Source organism: Phalacrocorax aristotelis, unplaced genomic scaffold (genome assembly GCF_949628215.1).
Source record: "Phalacrocorax aristotelis unplaced genomic scaffold, bGulAri2.1 scaffold_34, whole genome shotgun sequence".
In the NCBI taxonomy this organism is placed as follows: Eukaryota; Metazoa; Chordata; class Aves; order Suliformes; family Phalacrocoracidae; genus Phalacrocorax; species Phalacrocorax aristotelis.
The window spans coordinates 1138008-1156664 of record NW_027441361.1 but is presented as its reverse complement, the minus strand read 5'-3'; the positions used below and the strand labels follow the sequence as shown (position 1 = coordinate 1156664).

The following is an 18657-nucleotide window of genomic DNA, read 5'->3' as shown; positions in this document are numbered from 1 at the left end:
TTCTGTAAACCAAGACCAGGCAAGGGAGGATTCCTGCAGCAGCAGCAACAGGTTTCATCAAGGGTCCCGGAATTGTCCGCGATAGGTGAGGAGCAGCGGGGACGGGGTCGCTCCCACAACTGGCTTTGGTATTTTTTCTACCCAAACCCCTCGCTGCCGTTGCCAAGGGGTCTAGACCACCATAAACCCTCTCTGCCTTTCACTAGCTGATGTAGGCTGGGGACAGTGTCCCGGGGCTGGGGAGCAAGGGTCATGCCTCTTGCGGGTTTTGGGGGGGGTCACTGTAGGTGTTGGTATCTGTATTGCTGATGCTTCTTTTTATTTGTTGTTTTTGTGATATTTTCCTGTTTTGGGGCCTCTATATGATACTGAAGAGCTGCAGATACACGTGTGCAATTTAACGTTTTTCATGGAAAGTTATTTACAAATTAAAAACAAAAATGGAGAAGAAAAAACCCCTTCTGCCTCCTTGTTTCCCTCCAGCACCGCCGGGCTCTGTCTGACCCTCTCTCCTGTGGGTAGGGGACACCTCAGCAGCCCAGCCCTGGCTGTACACCCAGCCCCGGTACGGGGGTGCCATCACCCCCCTCTGCAGCGACACAGCAATTCTCCACGGGGAAACCGAGGCACAAACCCCCACCTGCGCGGCAACGCTTACACACCGCCCGTGTGGCACCAGGGTGGCCGTGCCTGGTGTCCGAAGTCCTGGGAGCTGCTCCCAACCCCCGGAGCATCCTTCCCTGCCCCTGCGGGGAGCTCCTGGGGGTGACATGATGGGAGCGCGTGGGACTGTCCCTCTGCTTGTGCCAGGGCCGGACCCGGCACCGCAGCTGCCCTGAGAAACACAAGTGGACGTTTTTATGGACATTTTACAGGGAAGGGCCATAGACAAAGGGAGTGATGTCTGTGTATGATGCCAAAGGCTGGGGAGGGGAGGGGTGGTGGTTGGTGAGGTTGCGTTGCATCGTATGGGACCTGGGCATGGCGAAAACGGTGTGGAATAAGGGGTGGCGACCACGCTGGTTTTGGCTGGGAGAGGGTCACTCCTCTTCGCTGCAGCTGGCGAAGCAGCCAGGGACCTTTCCAGCTTCCCACGCTCTGCCCCGTGGGCAAGGGGCCGGGGGGGCGGAGCCACAGCCAAGACAGCTGACCCTGACTGGCCAATGGGGTGCTCATTCCGTACCATGTGACGCCACGACCAGCCTATTACCCGGGGCAGTGGGCGCACAGAGGGGCGGCTGCTGCTCAGGGACCGGCATCGGCGGGTCGGCGGGTGCTGAGCGGCCGCGTCACGTGCCGTGTGTCTGGGTTGTTCATTCCCCCTTCCCCCCGCCCCGGGTTTCGCCTCTCTCTCCTTATTTTCCTTTTCTTTGCATTATTGCTGTTGTTATTATGGTTTTATTTTAATTATTAAACTGTTCTTATCTCAACCCACGAGCTTTCTCACTTTTGCCCTTCTGATGCTCTCCCCATCCTGCCGGTGGGGGGCTGAGCAAGCGGCTGTGTGGGGCTCAGTTGCCGGCTCAACCCCAACAGCCTTTGCTTGTGGGCAGCCAGGCTGGGTGCCCCTACCAGCACCGCCTGGCCCCATCCCTCCCTGGCGCTGCAGAGCTTCCGAGCTACCTGCTGCTCTCAAGCCAGCGAAAGAGCACTGGGCCTACGGGCATCACAAAGAAGCGGTATTTGATGTGCATGCATTTGCAGCAGGATGATTTGGGAATCGGAATACACTTGCCCTCTGAGACAGACTGCTGACATTTCCAACAGCAAACTACTGGGAAAAAAAAACAACCCAGCAATTGCTTCATCAGTTCAACCTGACTTGGCAAGTTTCATTGAAGGGGACACAACTCTGCTTTAGAAGCAGCACCAGCAGTCGGATTTTCAACAACAGGAGACAGTGCAGGGTACACCAACAAATAAAACAACAACAGAGAGACGAAGACCCTCTGAAACAACACATGGATGTGGAGCGTGTCCTCCAGAATCAAACACAGCAGCGGGGGGAGAGGGGGGTCTCTGCCTTGTTACCCTGTCCCTAATACCTCACCTTCCCTTTAGCTGGAGCCTCTCTTGCACTTTGCTTTGTGGGTAAACAAGTTATAGCACATCAGATTTCGTCTGTTATTTATCGCTCGCAACAGGTTAAAGTGTGCATTGGGGTGTGCACGGGGATATTCGTCCTCAAGGGATAAGGAAATCAACTCATTGTTGGAACCCTGAAACCCAAATTTGCAGAGCTTGACTTGACTTACGGAAGCAATAGCACAGAAAAAAAGTGCTTTGTCCGTAATTGAACAAAGGCTAAAACCAGGGGAATCAAACACGACCAGACAACTATTGCTGTGAAGGGGGCCACTATGCCAGTGCAGAGAGGGGGTCAGACCTCCATCTCAAGAGCCATCCCTGAAAGCTGGCGGAACTGCTGAAGAAACTGTGAATCTCTGCTCAAAGACTACTTTCTTCTCCCTTTTTAATTTCACTGAAGTACATTTGCTGACCATGCTGACTTCACAGCAATCAAATCCCAGGTAACTTCTCAGTGTCGGGTGACAGCTGAGGACCAAATCTGAAGCATCGTCCACCTGAGTTCCCCACGGCTCAGCTACAGATCCCCATCTGGCATCTTCCCAGTAGTGAGCTACTGAACCACACAAAAATAATTCTTACCTGTTGTAATCCTGCTGCTGGGCAGGAGCCACTGTTCAGGAGCTGAACACAAATGACTGCCATCGTGCTTAGGAGCGATTTGAAACACTGCCCTTCTGCCACCTGCAGCACAGCTAGTTCTGCTTAGCAGGAGGATATTGTCCTCCACGCGTCTCCCAACTCTGGGGGCAAATTCTTACACAAATAACTACTTGCCAAAGTCCCGAGGAAAACCAAGTGTGGGCTGAGACATCCCCTTTCCACGTGGCTCTCTGCTGACAGGGGAAAACCCACTGAAATTCGCAGACTGACTGCATTCACCAACTGCAACTCGCACAGCAGCTTTCAGGAACGGCTCCAGGGCACAGCAGCAATGGCACAGATTGATTTTAAAAGACCAGAGGCGTGATCTGTGGGTGTCACAGCCTTCCCCAGGCAGCCCTCCCGCTCCAGGTACCCCAGGCACACCCTCTACTTTAGCAAGAAGAGGCCCAGCAAAGCCTCCCCACACACCGGAGTGGAGAGCGAGCACCAGGGCCAGCACACGCACAGAGACGCACATTACCTGGGACGAGGACTGCATTCACATCAGGATTATAAAAATAAACACAACACACTTAAAATGGGTATTTCTTTTCCTCCCTTACCCCATCCCATCCGTTTCCAGTCCCTAACCACACTTCTCATTATTTTCCTCAACGCAGTAAGGTTATTTGGACAACACAGGAAAAAATATGAGGGTGGGACAGTATTGGCCAGGTAAACCCACAGAAATACGAACTCATCTCACTTTTGTCACTGTTACAGAGGAGACGACAGGGTGCTGTGACACAGAGAGGGACAACATCACTGGGCTGCTGCGGGAGGTACGTGCTAGTGTTTTATCAGGTCTGAGTTTTCTATTTGCTGCTGCACAGTCTATGTTCCATATCCCAAGGCTGAGGATAGCTGTTCTCAGAGCATATCCTTTTAGAGCCCTCTCAGGTCCCTTTTTACCTATTGCCTTTGTTAGGGCAACGGCCTTTTCTCTCCCATATACAGGGCCCCTCTCCTCCCTCACATCACCCAGAGAACAGACCTGATGACTTGTAAAATAGGGACAGAAAATGTCTGTAATCTCAGTGCTGAACCCAGGGCAGAGAAGAGGTGCTTATCTCCAAAACCTCACCCCTGCTCCTGTCCTAAAAGCCCAGGAAAGAGGATACACAGACAGTGATCCCCCCCTTCAGGGACTTCAGGTATTTTGTCTCTGCTGCGGAAGTATCAAAAATACAAAGTCTGTGCTACCGTTTTGGGTTCTTAAATAACCAACCATCAAAATACGAAGGTACCTTTAGCCAGGCTGTATATCCCCAGGATTACAGACAGCTACCAGACGCAGTACTTCAAGTTCTAAGAAAGAACAGCCATAGCCCAGACACTCTGAGGTGCAAGTTTACTTGAGTGACAAACATCAGTGACCTGACAAAGAAGTCACAGAAATGTCAGCAGCAGCACCTTTAGAACAGTGTTTCTTTGTGGAAGCCCAAGCCCTGTGCTCAGATATCTGCCATACTTAGCCGTCACAGCGCCAAAATACTAAATCTGTTACGTGTGCTGTATCGACTGAAAATAGGAGTGGAAACGTCACCTGAAAGCAGTTCCTAGGATTAGGCGCAACTTAGGAGCCCTGTGAAAAAACCCAGAAAGGTCTCAATTGCCAGAATTTGCTTTAAGATAATCTGGAAAATGCTGCAGTATTTTAGGGAGTAGTTATTACATTTGAAAACTTGCTGAGATTTCACACACTCATTGATCTGTAGCTGCGCTCTACTCATGATGAATCAGACATACAACCACGGATATTGTTGACAAACAACTCATACACCATCCAAAGTGCCCCATGAGCAGAGGGCAATTCGGAGGCTGCTGTGGAATTTAGGGGCAAAGAGGAAGGCTCATGCTGCCTGCCACTGCTAGAACACCACCGGGCTCGCACTTACAGCCACGCACCTCCCGAAGGGGAGGAAGGACAAGGACGTACTTTACATCACCACACAAGGGTTGCTTCATCCACTTACCTTGAGGAACACACTCCAAGGCCAGTAACGCATTTTGGAAGGCCTCTTCACCACTACAGCCTCCATTCCTCGCTCCCAAACAGGAGCCACTCTAACAGTGGTTTCTGCAATGTTTCCAGCTGAAGGAACAGAAAGCTCATCTGCCTGGTTCATTTTCCGTGTCAGAACAGCAGTGCCATTCTTGCCTTGAACTGCATACAGCTATTTACCTGATCCTTGACGACAGCAGCACCTCTCCTCTCATTTAGGGCAGCATTACAATACCAGGAGAGGGTGCCACCCAACCAGAAACGGAGCGTGCATCGACAAGACAGCGCTAGGCACACCCATTTCAATTAACCCCCAGAACAAGGCCACGTTTAGAAGCGCAACACTGTGGTGTCCAGAATTACTGGGGAGGGCCTGAAAGCACTGCAACAACTACTGCAGCAATACACCCAAAGCTTGCATGCAGAGCCACATAAATTCAGGGTTTTTTGCTTGCAGATGCTTCATGGGCACCAGGAGGCTGCTGTAGTGTTTGTGCAAGAGACGCTGTAACTCACCAGTGTACTTCATTTATTCAGAGCCAACACCAGAAAGACATGGCAAAACCACAAGCTAACAACGGCTACTCATTGTGGTGGAGAGGCAAATCTTTAAGAAGGCTGGAAAACACGACCGTTCAAATAAGGCCGGCGGAGCTGACATACTACTGGGCTGTATGAATACATGAATGACAGCAACAATCCTGTAGCCAGGATTGCATTTCAATAGCGGTAATTTCAATCACTGCACCTGATTCTCTGTCCTCCGTAAATCTGAGGAACACAGAATACAGAATGACAACCTGGAGCACAGAGACCAGCTTAGGGCAGAAAAGAGATCTTAGAAAGAGAACTACTAACATTTGCTAACATGCGAAACTGATTACTGCGTTTCAAGTTTGGAAAGGATTAACGCTTCCTTCATAATACCTGCACAAACACAATACTGTTTGGGATATTGTTCTTTTGCTCTTGCCTGAAACGGACTTTGTCTTTAGGAAACTAGTCGCAATCACTTATGAAGGAAACTGCTTTTTTGCATGGCTCGCCAGCTGGCACCCTTGCTCTTTCCTCTATGGCTAGTATGCAAAAAGCCCAGATTTGGGGCAGAGGAATACCTGCCATCTCCTGCCCCCTCTCCCCAAATGCAAGAAATAGTCAAACACTGACAATCAGACTCTTCTGGGATGGGAACAAATTAGAAGTTTACACTACAGTGCGTATCTGCCTTTAGTCTAAAAGCAAGAAAAGCAAACACATCGAATAGGGAATCTCTCCAGGTACAGGAAGCAGGATCTGCAACTCGGCTCTCAGAAAAAGCAAGCAGAGGGATGACGACACCACAGAACTAGAGTTGCTTTGCAAAACAGCAGTGCACACGTGTGTGTTAAGTATCAACCGGTCAACTAGCGTTGGAGATGAATGCTTGAACGGTCTAAAAACACGTGTAAGACTGCATCTGGGGTGCCTCAGTTTGAACGGGACAGCTCGAGGGCACGAATGTGAGGGTGCCTCTGTACCGCTATACTTTGCGTCCCAGCCTCTCTCCTCAGTTGGCACAGGCCAGTTGCCAGATTTGCCCGAGAGCTCCCCAGCATGGCCACAAGGTACCGGTACCACCAGCGCCAGGTATCCCCACGGCTGGGAGCAGCATTATCCCCACCCTGGGGCAGAGAGGGGCAGCACAAAAACAACCCCAAAAAGGGCCCCATCCCGCCCCAGTGGTGGGGATGGGGCAGCTCACCCATGGCAGCACCGCAGGGCCGCCTGTACCGGCTGCATCCCTTCCCCTTGGGAAGGAAATTCACCTCTCCACAAAAATCATGCTTGGGAGGGAAATTGTGGGCATGGGAAACCATTGGGATAGGAAACCATCCCAGGGCTGAGAAATCATTGTTGGCATGGGAAGCCATCACTGGGATGAGAAATCATCGTTGGGATGGGAATTCATGGCGCGGATGGGAAACCCTCATCGGGATGAGAAATCAGCACAGAGGACAGAAAATCATCAGCAGGATGGGAAATCATGGTGATGGTCAGTTGCTGAGGCATGACAAATCCAGCCCTGGCAAGGCTGGCTCAGGCAGGTGCTGGCGGAATGATCGCCCTGGGGACAGAACCCCAGAACAGTGTTTGCCCCAAACAAACCCCACACTGACCCACCGCCAGGCAGGTACAGCAGCAGGCTCCTGCTCCTCATGGTGCTCCTGCCCTCCAGGTAACCCCCCAACGGGCTCTGCCCACCAATACCTCACCCCACCACCCCTCTTTGCTTCCCCCAACAGAGAGGTTCCCTCTCCGGCTGCCCACGGCATCGCAGGTGCCCAGCATGAGCTTCACCACCCCAGCCATGCCAGCACCGGTCAGTGCCCACGTGCTGCCCTCTGTCCCGGGGCTGGCAGTGTCTGGTGAGCCTGCCCAGCTCCACACCGTCACCCACCAGCTGTCCCAGCCCACCGTCTGGCAGGCGGTGCCAGGGCCCCTGGGGGCCCCGGGGCAGGTGGTGCAGCTCCCCAGCAGGGTGCCACCTCCCCCAGTGGCACAGCTCCCTCACGGGGTGCAGCTCCCCACTGGGGTGCAGCTCCCTCACGGGGGTACAGCACCCGAAAGGCATGCAGCTCCCCGCTGGGGTGCAGCTCCTCAGTGGGGTGCGGATGCCCATGGGGGTACAGCTCCCTGCTGGGGTGCAGCTCCAGCTGGGGTGCCTCTCCCCCATGGGATGCAGCTCCATGCTGGGTTGCAGCTCCCCAGTGGGGTGCAGCTCCCCAGTAGGGTGCAGCTTCCCCATGGGGAGCAGCTCCCCCACGGGGTGCAGCTAAACCATGGGGTGTCGCTCCCCACCATGGCTGCTCCCTGTCCCCCTGCCTACGGCTGGGGACAGCAGGTGGTGCCACAGGCGCTGGTGCCCCACCAGCCGAGGGGGATGGGGCCACGGACCCTGGACCAGCAAGAGCCCATGGACCCCACGGGCTCCTGCCTGCTGCGTGCCCCTGCCCACACCGGCGACCCACCACCGTGCCGCCCCACGGCTTCACCTTGGGTCCAGGAGCACCCTGTGCTCCACACCCTGCCCGGCAGCGCCCAGAAGCTATCAGAGGGCTTCAAGAAGGAAGTGGTGGCCATCGAGGACAGTGTCCCTGCTGCCAGCCCCCACCAGACCGCCCTGGCTCTGCCGACCTGCAGAACCAGGATGGAGCCTAAAGGTGAGCTCTGGGGGGTGGCAGAGCCCGCGGGTAGCTGCCCTGTGCCAAGGAAAGCTTGCATCACCCCGCGCTTGGGTTGGATCTCTTTGCTTTTTCAGCAGTGGAGACCGCCCCGGCAGCCCCAGAGAAGCCCGTCGACCTGCCCGAGCAGGGGCCACAGGCCTTCGCTGAGGCCTGTCCTGAGCTGGCAGAGGACACCATCGCCAGCTTGGTGCTCTCCTGGCTCAACACCTTGGAGAGCGAGGACAGCCTCCCCGATGGGCCTGACAGCCCCAGCCTCGCCGCCTTCCTCCACGAGCTCCCCGACCTCTCCGAGTACGTGGCGGAGGGCGGCTGCCCCAAGGAGCCAGCAGCGGCGGCGGGGCTGGGGGTCGGCGAGGTCTCTGTCGACGACGTCGACGACTTCACCAGCTTCCTCAGCCGGGTCCCTGACTTCTCCGAGTACGTGGCAGAGGGCGGCTGCCCCCATCAGCAAGTGGTGGCAGCAGGGCTGGGGGACAGCGAGGACACCATCCCTAATGGCCTTCATTTCCCCAACAGCCTCATCAGCGCCGATTTCCTCGATGACCTCCACGACTTCTCCATGTACACGGCAGATAGCGCCTGCCCCCAGGACCATGTGGTGGTGGCAGGGCTAGGGGACAGTGAGGACACCACCCTGACCACCAGTGTCCCCAACGTGACTGCCGAGGCCCTTGATGAGCACCCTGACCTCTGTGGGTACGTGGCGGACGGCGGCTGCCCCAAGGAGCCACTGGTGGCGGCGGGGCTGGTGGATGGCGGGGACACCATCCCCAATGTCCTCGACTTAACAACTTCACTTAACAAGCTCCCCCACCTCTTGGAGTACAGGGCAGAGGGCGGCTGCGAGGTGGAGAAGTTGGCAGCAGTGATGCTGGTGGACGGTGAAAATATCCTCGCCGATCTCCCCGACAGCCTGGACACCACTGCCTCCTGCAGCAAAGACCCTGACCTCCTGGAGTACGAGGCGGAGGGCAGCTGGTGCAAACGCCGCCTGCAATCGGGGATGCTGGGGGATGCCGACCCCTTTAGGGGTGTGCCGGCCTCCCCCTTGCAAGACACCAAGGGGAACCAGGGCGGGGTGTCGGCAGTCCTCCCCACCTGGCTGCCCTTGGATATCTCCGAGGAGAGCTCTCCGGAGACTGCAGAGGAGAATTCTGAGGACAGACCTGTGGACAGTCCCCAGAACGATCCCCTGCAGGCTCCTCCGGAGACTGCAGAGGAGACTTCTGAGGTCAGTCCGGTGGACAGTCCCCAGAACGATCCCCTGCAGGCTCCTCCGGAGACGGCAGAGGAGACTTCTGAGGACAGTCCTGTGGACAGTCCCCAGAACGATCCCCTGCAGGCTCCTCTGGACAGTCCCCTGCTCAGTGTCCTGCAGTCCCCACTACTGACGCCCTTGGCCAGAGCCCAGGTGCACCCCCAGCGTCACCAGCCCCACATGGCCCAGCTGCTGGAGGAGGCGCTGCGGAGGCAGCCCCAGGTGGTTTTGACCCACTTGCCGCTGCCGCCGGGTGTCACCTCCTGCCGGGTGGGGCCCAGGTGGGGAGAGGTGGGCAGCAAGCAGGCAAACCACAAAGGCAGAGCTGCACGGGGATGGCACAGGGCAGGCAGCAGCGGGCTGCAGGCGGGAAGCAGCAAGCGCAGAGCGTCCAACATCAGCAGCGTGCCCGCCAAGCAACCTAGAAACCAGGGCAACACCAAGGGGCAAAGGCCCTTCATGCAGCAGAGGGGACAGATTTAAAGCAGCCGTCCCACTCAAACACCACAGCATGGAGGCCTTGAACTGCTGCTCTGGGACTCCCACCCCACGCCCCACCCCAGCCTTGTGACCCTCAACTGCTCCAGTCCCACAGACCCATGCTGGAAGCTACGGCCCCCCGCTGCCCAGGGGCTGCGATACGTTCCAGGGAACACACAGCATTGCCAGGTGCCAGCACAGCCGGTGTCAGGGCCCAGCCGGGCCCCGCAGCTCCCGGCAGCACTGGGCCGCACGCCCCTGCAGCACCCCGGGGAGGCCCCAGGAGGCCCCGGCCCGGGAGGAAGCCGCGGAGCAGTGGGCGCAGGGGCAAGGCAGGGCAGACGCGCTCACTGCTCCAGTGAGACACGGGAGTCCCCTCTGCCCGCCCTGATGGGGCCAGTCCTAGGCCCACTGGGTGCCACCTCTGATCCCACCGCCTTGACCCTGCGCCGCTGCCGGCATCCCCACCGCAGCCTGGAACCATAGTCCCCAGGAGCAGCATCCCCACCCGGTGCTGAGGACGCTCCGCATCATCCTGAGGGTGCCCTTGCTCAACTCCAGCCACAGTTTCCACCTGCTGGGGCACACAGTGAAGGTGGTGGGGCTGATGCCCCAACCACCCAACCCGGAACCCAATTCCTTGATGGCAGCCCCGAGACCCAGCGCAGCACTGGATGCCTCAAGCCCCCGCTGACGGCAAGAAGGACATGGCACCGGCGGCACCATCGAGCAGCAAGGCACGCACCAGGTCTGCTGCCAAACCCCAGCAGCCGAGCGGGCTGTGCTTGTCGCCCACGGAGGCCAAACCCCACGGGAGGGGCTGTCGCAGCAGCTGCACATGCCGCCACAACCTCCCAACGACTCCCCGCTGTCCTTCGGGCCCTGGGGGGGCTCACGGCTGCGCCCACCCCGCTGGAGGAGCAGGAGCAGTCGGTGCCCATCACACGCAAGCAGCGGCCCCAGCGGGAGCGTGTGAAGGCGCTGGCCCAGGAGGAGCGGGAGCGGGCGGCCCTGCAGGTGTCACCGGGCAGCTGCACATTTGTGTGCAGAAGGAGGCCAGCATGGACATAGCCAACGACTACGGCTACCCATAACCCACCGGCCCAGAACCGTCCCCCCCTCTTCGGAGCTGCCTTTTCCTCTCTAGCATTTGACTACCGACAGAGCAGTGCCGCGGTGACGGCCTCGGTCAACACCTTCCTTCCGGCTGCCCTGCGAGGTCTTTGCACCTCTCGTGGTCAAGACAGTGTGATCCTGCTCTACCTCATTTGGCTGCAAGAAGAGTAAAGGAAGAAGCAGCTCCCAGAAGCTTCAGCAAACAGTTTGGCAAGGTCTTCTAGCCTGCTTCCACAGTCACAAGACCCAGTGCTGTTAGTATAATGTCTCATTGCCTTCTCTAGAAAGGCACTGAAGCAGAATGGCCTCCCTGTCACTGCTCGCTACCAGCAGCAACAGAGGCCTCAGAAAGGCCAGGATTTCGAGTCTTTCACCAGCAGGCCAGGAGTAGTGCGTTCTACGGGATGTGGCCACTTGTAGCCACTTGCAGTCCAGACACTCAAGGTGGTTTTAGCTTCAGCTGCGGTGGTTGTAGGCACTGAAGCTTAAACCCAAAAGGAAAGAGAAAAAGAACAGCTCTCCAGGCACACGCTGTTCGGAAGTTAAAGCAGAAGAAAGGCCAGCGTGGCACACGCTCAAGGACAGGGCTGCCTATAGCCCTTTGGCAGGGAAGCTTCTCCCCAGCCAAGCGCATTTCTCCTCCTCTCCTACAGTTCTCCTCCCTCTCTGTCTCCGTACCTTCAGCTGCAAGGCCTGACTGTGATTCAGCACTGCCTGGAAAGTGAACTGTCCCAGGAGCCTTCCCTGCTCCTCAGGTTCCTACTTCAGGCCCAAGAGAAACACGGGGGTGGAGAAACCAGAGCGCCTCACACACTGTGGGAAGACTTAACTTCAGTCGGTGAAGCACGGGTTTATTTCAGCTACGCAGTCAAAGCAAGACGAGCGCAAGGAGCAGACAAGAAGCTGCACCTAGGTAGCACGCCACGCTTGCCTACTCAGCGAGTCTAGGCTGCCACTCAGAGAAGGAGCAGATGTTCCCAGGGGGAGGGGGGTAACCTGAGGGTCACAAATGCCCACGGGGATTGAAAGCCAGAAGGGCTAGGACAGTGCGCTGTGCCACCTCCTCTTCCCTGTGGCTCCCCGAGTTCCATCATGCCCCAGAACCTTCCTTTCGAACAGTATATTGGACAGAAGCGCAATACAGCTCCAAGGAGCTTGCTGCTTCTGCGAGCCAGGAGGAGGCCAGAGGCCGCTGGACTCTTTGACCCATACTCACCCCCGGCTTAGAAACGCTGTGCAACACCCAGCCCCCCACTCTGGAGAAACCACTCACGTAGACAGCCATGTCCTTTGGAGCTCTGCCGATACTGTCTCCAGGGAACGTTGTCCTGAAACGTGGTCCATGGTGACTGCTCTTGGAAGGATTGGCACAGACAGCTTGATGAAGGCTTGTCCCCGACTTCCCAGCAAGGGCCAGCACTTTCCCGCATGGTTTTCAGGCTGGAAGGAGAAGAAGAAACTACGTTCACATGGAGAAGGGTGCCCTGGCTCTCATTCCTGCTATGACCATCACAGGGTTAAGAACTGATTTGGCCAAGCAGCTCGGCTCTGAACCGCAGATGGTGCCTTCGGTCGGAACCTGCGGGTACCAAACAGAGAAGCAGCCGTGAGAATTCACAGGTCACAAGAGCACGTCAGTGGAGAAGCACTTGCATGGCAGCGAGCTGGGTGCGCTGCTTGAAGAAGCTCTCTGGCCTCTCTCGGTGTGCAGCAACTCGCCAAGAACAAGCAAGGGATGGTGCAGCTGAAAGGCACCGGCCCAGAGCAGGTGGCAACTAGGGTCCCACCTGGACAAGCCTTTCCTGTAAGGAGAAGCCATTGCTCCCCCCATTCAGTCCCACCTCCTCCCACTGGCACCAGCCAACTCTTCAACTTGTGCAGGCAGCTCAGGGGCAGTGCCAGGACAGCTTGCAAACGCAGCGTGAGGCCCTCCAGCAGGGCAGGCTCTCAGCACCCGCTTGTGCTCACTAAGAGCCCCCGTGAGCTCACGCCCGAGACCTCTGCAGGCACCTTTTCCACTCTGCTTCCATGCCATGCTGACAGTTTTCACGATGACTGGGAAGACAAAGACTGCAGGACCAAGCGACCCCGTTAGAAGCTCATCCAGAGGACCTGGGGCACTCCGGGGGAGAAAATACTCAGCAGGGAGAGACAGGAGGCGAGCAGGTCCATGCAGGAAGGCAGGAGAAGAAAGCTTCGAGGAGCAAAGGAAAGGGGAAAGGCAACGCTCACCAGCATCTTTGGTTCCTTCCCCCACAACTTTTGTTTTTCTGTTTCTTGGTGCTCCCACGTCAAGAATAAGCTCAGGAGACCTCACATAATCCAGCACCGGCAGGGAATAGAAAAAGACTTTTCCTTTCCACATGCAGAAGAGATGCAGAGGCAGAGACCAGCACCCAGCTGCTCCAGCCCCAGCCCTCTCCCACATCCCTGTTTCTTCTTGAATTCCTTAAGAGAGTTGGGTGTTGGCTTTGCAGCACCTCTCTCTGCCTGCGGGCATTTGCTCAGTGGGAGGGAGGGTGGGGGGTTAACCCATCCCCTGCCCACCCCACGGGTGGCTGAGCTGGGCTGGGGATGGCTTACGTCCACAAACAGGTATTTTTTATGTTTAAGATAATATGATTCTATTTTTATAAAGAATAGATTTATTTTTTTACAAATAAATATTTTGAAATTATAATATTTGTATTATGTATATGTCTAGGTATAATATCATAAACATATACACACATACATAGATATGTACCTACGTATCCTACCACAAATCCTCAGAGGGAAAGGGAAGGGGGTGTCAGGAGGGACTGGGATGCAGGAGAGGGGTGACATGACCCCAGGGGCCCAGGACTCACCGCAGTTCCTGCTCTCTGCACTGCCAGGCACATGGCACAGCTCAGGCACTTCTGTCTCTCTCTGTGTGTCTGTCTGTCCCTCCCTCCCTCCCTCCCTGTGCTGCAGCCCCGCTCACTCGACTGCCTTCCACCTCAGGGAACCCACGGGTGCCTCACAGCTCACACGGGTCCCTCACAGAAAGGAGACCATAGCAACAGGCTGTAGGACAGACAGGGAGGAGTTAGAAAATACAGGCAGGGAGTCAGACAGAGAAAGAAAGAAAAAACCAGTGATGGGAGATGGGAAGAGAGTAAAAGTAGCAGTTCTGGGCAACTGCCCCATTTCCTGATCACTGCCCAGGAACTGCTTGCACCGTATCCGATCGTTGCTCATGGGCTCTTCCCTGAGCCCCTCTGACCGTACGCCGGCAGCGTGGCGTTATAACCTTGCGAGGCGCTCTCCAGCACTCCCTGACCATGATCACCAGAGACCTCTCTCTAACAAACCATCAAGTGCCTCCTCTTCATAAGCGAGCCACCAAATGCACACACAAGCACTGCTCTCTGCCAGGAGAGCCCTCACTAGCAGTTTAAATTAGCAATCAAGACTGGCAAGCACACTTGACAGCAACACTCAGTTCCAGGATGACAAGACACGTAGATAAAATCTAGCCACTGCTTCACACCAGGAAAGTGATAAATGCCGGTCTTCTGCGTTACGCTGACATGAATGTTAATAACGGGAGATAAAGGAACTGACCGGCCTCCAGCTGCGTATTAGTGACAGCTGCTTCCAGCTGGTTCTTTGACTCAAGGCTTACCTGGACCACGGAACTGCTGGATCCTGCGGAGATGAGCATGCCGTTCTCGTCCTTTCGGAAGCTCCTGTGAGACCAATAGGCTGGATCAGAAGCAAAGGCTTTCCTGTGCCCTGGATTCCTAGGGTCACACACGCCTGTGCTGCCGCTGTTCACAGAAGTCACACACCTGCTTCCCGCATCCTTCTCTCCCTGCCTATTAACATTACAATTGCAGCGTCAAACTACCAGCAATCAGGCTTTCACTAATAACTCATGGTCTAGTCTGGGTTTAGACCAAGTTCAACAGCAAGGCACAGCTTCATCTCCTAAGCACACCACAGAAGATGCTGAGGTGGGAAGGCTTGTAGATGTGGCTCATCTAGCCTAACCCACAGCCGCCTTTAGTGACGTATGCCTTGCTTTAGCTTTCGTTGTGCAGAACAATCCCTAGAGTCACACTGATGCAGCCTGCTTGATTTCTGGGTGCAACAAGCCCTCAAATACCAGATTTGTGGTTTCCTAAGCACAACTCTGTTGGATCGGTCAGCTCCAAAACTTAAAAAGCTCAACTCACCTCAAAAATGTTAACCTGCGCCCCTCTCCTATTTTGGAATATCCAGACAGCGAAGCACCACGGAAGCCTTGTTCACCAGACAGTTGCCTGACAAACCCCTTTGTGACACAGAGCAGCAAGTCAACAGGAGCGCAGGCTGCACAAAGTCAGTGCCTGGCAGCAACCTCATACAGAGCAGGAACTCCACTGGCAGAAAACCTCTTCAGCTTCCACTGGACTTAGGAAGGGACTTCCTAAAGCCTCTTTCCTCCACGGCTACCCCAGCAAGCAGCAGTGGGGCAGCAGTGGGGCAGCAGTGGAGCAGCGCTGCCCGGCTCCCCTCCTGCACCACTGACAAGCAACACAGCAGGCACGGTGCAAAAATCAGCCTCCACCAATGGCCCCGAGTGATCTGCATCAGAGATTCAAAAGAAGGAATGGCACTACAAAACCACAAACAGAAACACACTGTTTACTACCAAGGCGGAGCAGCCGGCATGGTGTGTGCTATCCTAAAGCACTCTGAACATGAGGGACACAGTTTCACCTCAAACACAGCAAGTGAAATCCACCTGAGGGTGGCACCCCAGCGCCTCTCAAGGGAGGCCAGCCGTGCAGCCGACCTGCTGAAACAACCAGCCAGAGAGCGCAGCGTGACCACAGCAGTGCCCAGCGCCTTACGAGACGCACTGCTGGCGCTGCTGCAGGGACAGGGTTTGTGTCCACTGGAACAGAGGCTGCCGTCAACCCAGCGGCAGCCGCCAAACCCAAAATAACCCTTAGACCTGGTAGCATTGCCCCAGTCCAGGAAAAAACCCTAAATCCAGACGCACCCCACACCTGGCTGCACCCACCAGACCTAGCAGCATGCACCTGACACAGCAACACCCCCAAATCCTCAAGTTTCCCCCAAAATTGGCAGCAACCAGCAGACCCAGGCACACCCCCCAAAACCTGTCAGCGACCTGTCAGCACAATCAATAATTATACAGCTAAATAACAAAAGGATTAGACAATACTTTGTCTTCACTGCCCCCCAATCCATTTTCTTTCTCTTATTTCATTTTTTTTTTGCATTTTTACTTTCAGCTTGTTTTGCTTGTGATTTTTATATAAGACCTGCTTTTGTAGAAGCGTGAAAGGTCTCTGTGGTCCCTCTGCTCATGAATCCATTTGCTAAAATAATGTTTTTGAAATCCTCTTTTTTGAAAACCTCTTTTTTAGGTATCTTACTGACCAGTTCATTCATGTCTAATATTGAAAGCTTTTGAAAAGCAGGAACGGGTTTGTTTCTATACAGGACAGCGTTGCTCAGAAATGGACCCCAGTCCCTGCTGGCCTCAGCGACCCAGTGGCACACACTCCTGTTACCGGCTCATCTGGTGGCTGGCTGTAAAGAAATGTCATCTTTTTTGCCGTGGCTGGGGGTGGTGATGGTGGTGTTGCTGGTGTTCTGTCTCAGCTCTATAATCCATAAAGGAACAGAGACTTTAAGGTGTATCATGTTACTGGTTTGACAGGACTTGCATGCTAGAGAAGAGTTGCTCAAGTGACTTGCTACTTTTACAACCTCTTGCTAGAAGGAGCAAGAGGGAACAGGGAAGGGTGTAGAGGAGGACTGGAGCAGCCCCGTAGCCGGTGTGTGCCGCCAGAATCGCCCTCGTACAGCCGTCTCGCCAGCAAAACGCAGGAGGAACAGAGCAGCTTATGGCCACTGCACAAAGCAGCTACAGCGCAGGAAGGGGAATTTAACTGCGAGGCTGTGGGGCACAGCCCGCGTGGTAGCCGAAGCCTCGCGGGAATCACACGGAGATGTCAAGCTCTCTAAAGGACCCTGAGATATGAACAGGAAGAACTTAGCAATTGTTGACTTGGTATTTCTTGCAAACGGAAGCAGCTGACGGCTTCCTCTTTATTTGCTTCTAGTCCAGTCCTTGGGCCGATAGGCCAGACCTTGCAGCAGGGCATGCCTGCTGGAGAAAAACTGCTAAAACCGCCTCTTTGTTGCTGCTCCTGTAACCAGAGCGATCGAATTAACCAGCCATAGATGTTGCTATACTCCTTGTACAGCCTTATCCAACTGGACGTTAAGTCTGGGGACATGGAGTATACCAATCAGTGCATTCTTTGATCTGCATTTTAGTCCCTCGGCAATCATTAATGTGAACGAAACAATAGACAATGTGCTTCTGTCAGAAAAGGATGACAAAATGTGGTTTCGTGTAGCGGACTGAGAAAACTGGCCAGGACTGCCAAGATTAAGAGCCAAGTAGGTAAAAGGTAATTCCGACAGGGGGAGATCGCGACCACCGACTCACAGACCACCACCGACCCAAGTAATACCACCTACTCAAAAGAGAACAACAAAGAGGATAACTGAGTCTGCGCAGTAATTTACATATGGAACGAGCAAGTTTGTACCAATCGGTAGAAAGGACAATAATGAATATCTATGAATATGTGAATTTTTGATCTATAAATTGTACGGGAAAGGTGCGTAAGGCACGCACGTTAGGAGCAGCGATCCCGCGTGCATCCGGCGCTGTGAATAAAGAATGCCTGCTCTTTAATACTAAATTGCTGTTAAAGAGTTGTTTCTGATTTTACCGCGTTTTTCGGTAACACTCCTACCAGTCTGTCACGATCCACTGTCGGGCTGAACAATTTGGCAGAGGTTAAACCCCCTTGCTTTCCAACCGACCTCAGGGAATTCTGGGAGGTTGGGGGCGGCTGGGCTTAACTTCTGACTGACTCCAACGTGTTGCCGTGGCCACGTTCCTTCTACATTCTCGGGAACAGAACTAAGACTCAAAACGGAATCAAAGTGCCAAGTCCCTTCATTTGGCCAGCGATGGAGACGCGAGAGAAAAGCAGAGAAAGAGAGAAAAAAGGGAGAAAGGGGGGAGAGAGAAAACGAGAGCGACACCAGAGTGTTGTAATACCTACCGCCGCGGGTCTGGGGCGGTCCGTCCTTCCGGGCGGTCCGTCCCTCCGCGCGGTCCGTCCTTCCACGGGGTCCGTCCCTCCGCGCGGTCCGTCCTTCCACGGGGTCCGTCCCTCCGCGCGGTCCGTCCCTCCGTGCGGTCCGTCCTTCTCTGCGGTCCGTCCCTCCACACGGTCCCTCCTTCCACGGGGTCCCTCCCTCCGCGCGGTCCCTCCCTCCGCGCGGTCCCTCCCTCCGCGCGGTCCGTCCTTCCACGGGGTCCGTCCCTCCGCGCGGTCCGTCCCTCCGTGCCGACTGTGAGATTTGATTCTGCGCTTTTGAACAACTGAGGAGACGATAAGCAGTGAGTCACGTGTCTCTCTGATAATGTTTTCCTAGCGTAAGCTTACCTGGGGCTGGGGGCATGATATAATTCAATAGGCTGGAAAAGGAGAAAGAGGACAGTTACCCTTTTTCCTTGTGGTAAAGCTGCACTTGAGCCTGAGCTCTCAAGAAACACTGCTGAGTTTATTTCAGTAAAACTGAAATCGAGAGGTTCTAAGGCAGTGTTGCAAAGCCCTTCAGGATTCAAGGGACACCTGGAGTTATAAACGTGAAACGCTCTTTTTTTCCAGGTCATAGACGTTAAATAAGTCCATCAATCGCTCTCTGAGAGCTTGCTTGCATATTTTTATGTATTTGAATATTGCTGGAAATTTTTTCAGTTTTCAAGTCCT

The 18657-nt window shown here is 55.0% G+C and overlaps 1 long non-coding RNA gene across 2 annotated transcripts in view; it reads right to left on the bottom strand.

Annotated features, from left to right (window-relative positions):
• Positions 1-18082, bottom strand: part of LOC142051439 (uncharacterized) — a 115817-nt gene extending 97735 nt beyond the window's left edge. Inside the window, exons 1-2 of one of the 2 annotated variants that reach the window (XR_012658475.1) lie at positions 17944-18082; positions 12090-12256 (exon numbers count right to left, since the gene is read on the bottom strand). This is a non-coding gene — a long non-coding RNA (uncharacterized LOC142051439). Of the gene's footprint in view, positions 1-12089; positions 12257-13665; positions 14283-17943 lie in introns of those variants that run through there. The other variant, XR_012658474.1, reaches the window with a different exon arrangement.
• Between the last annotated feature and the right edge of the window lie 575 nt (positions 18083-18657).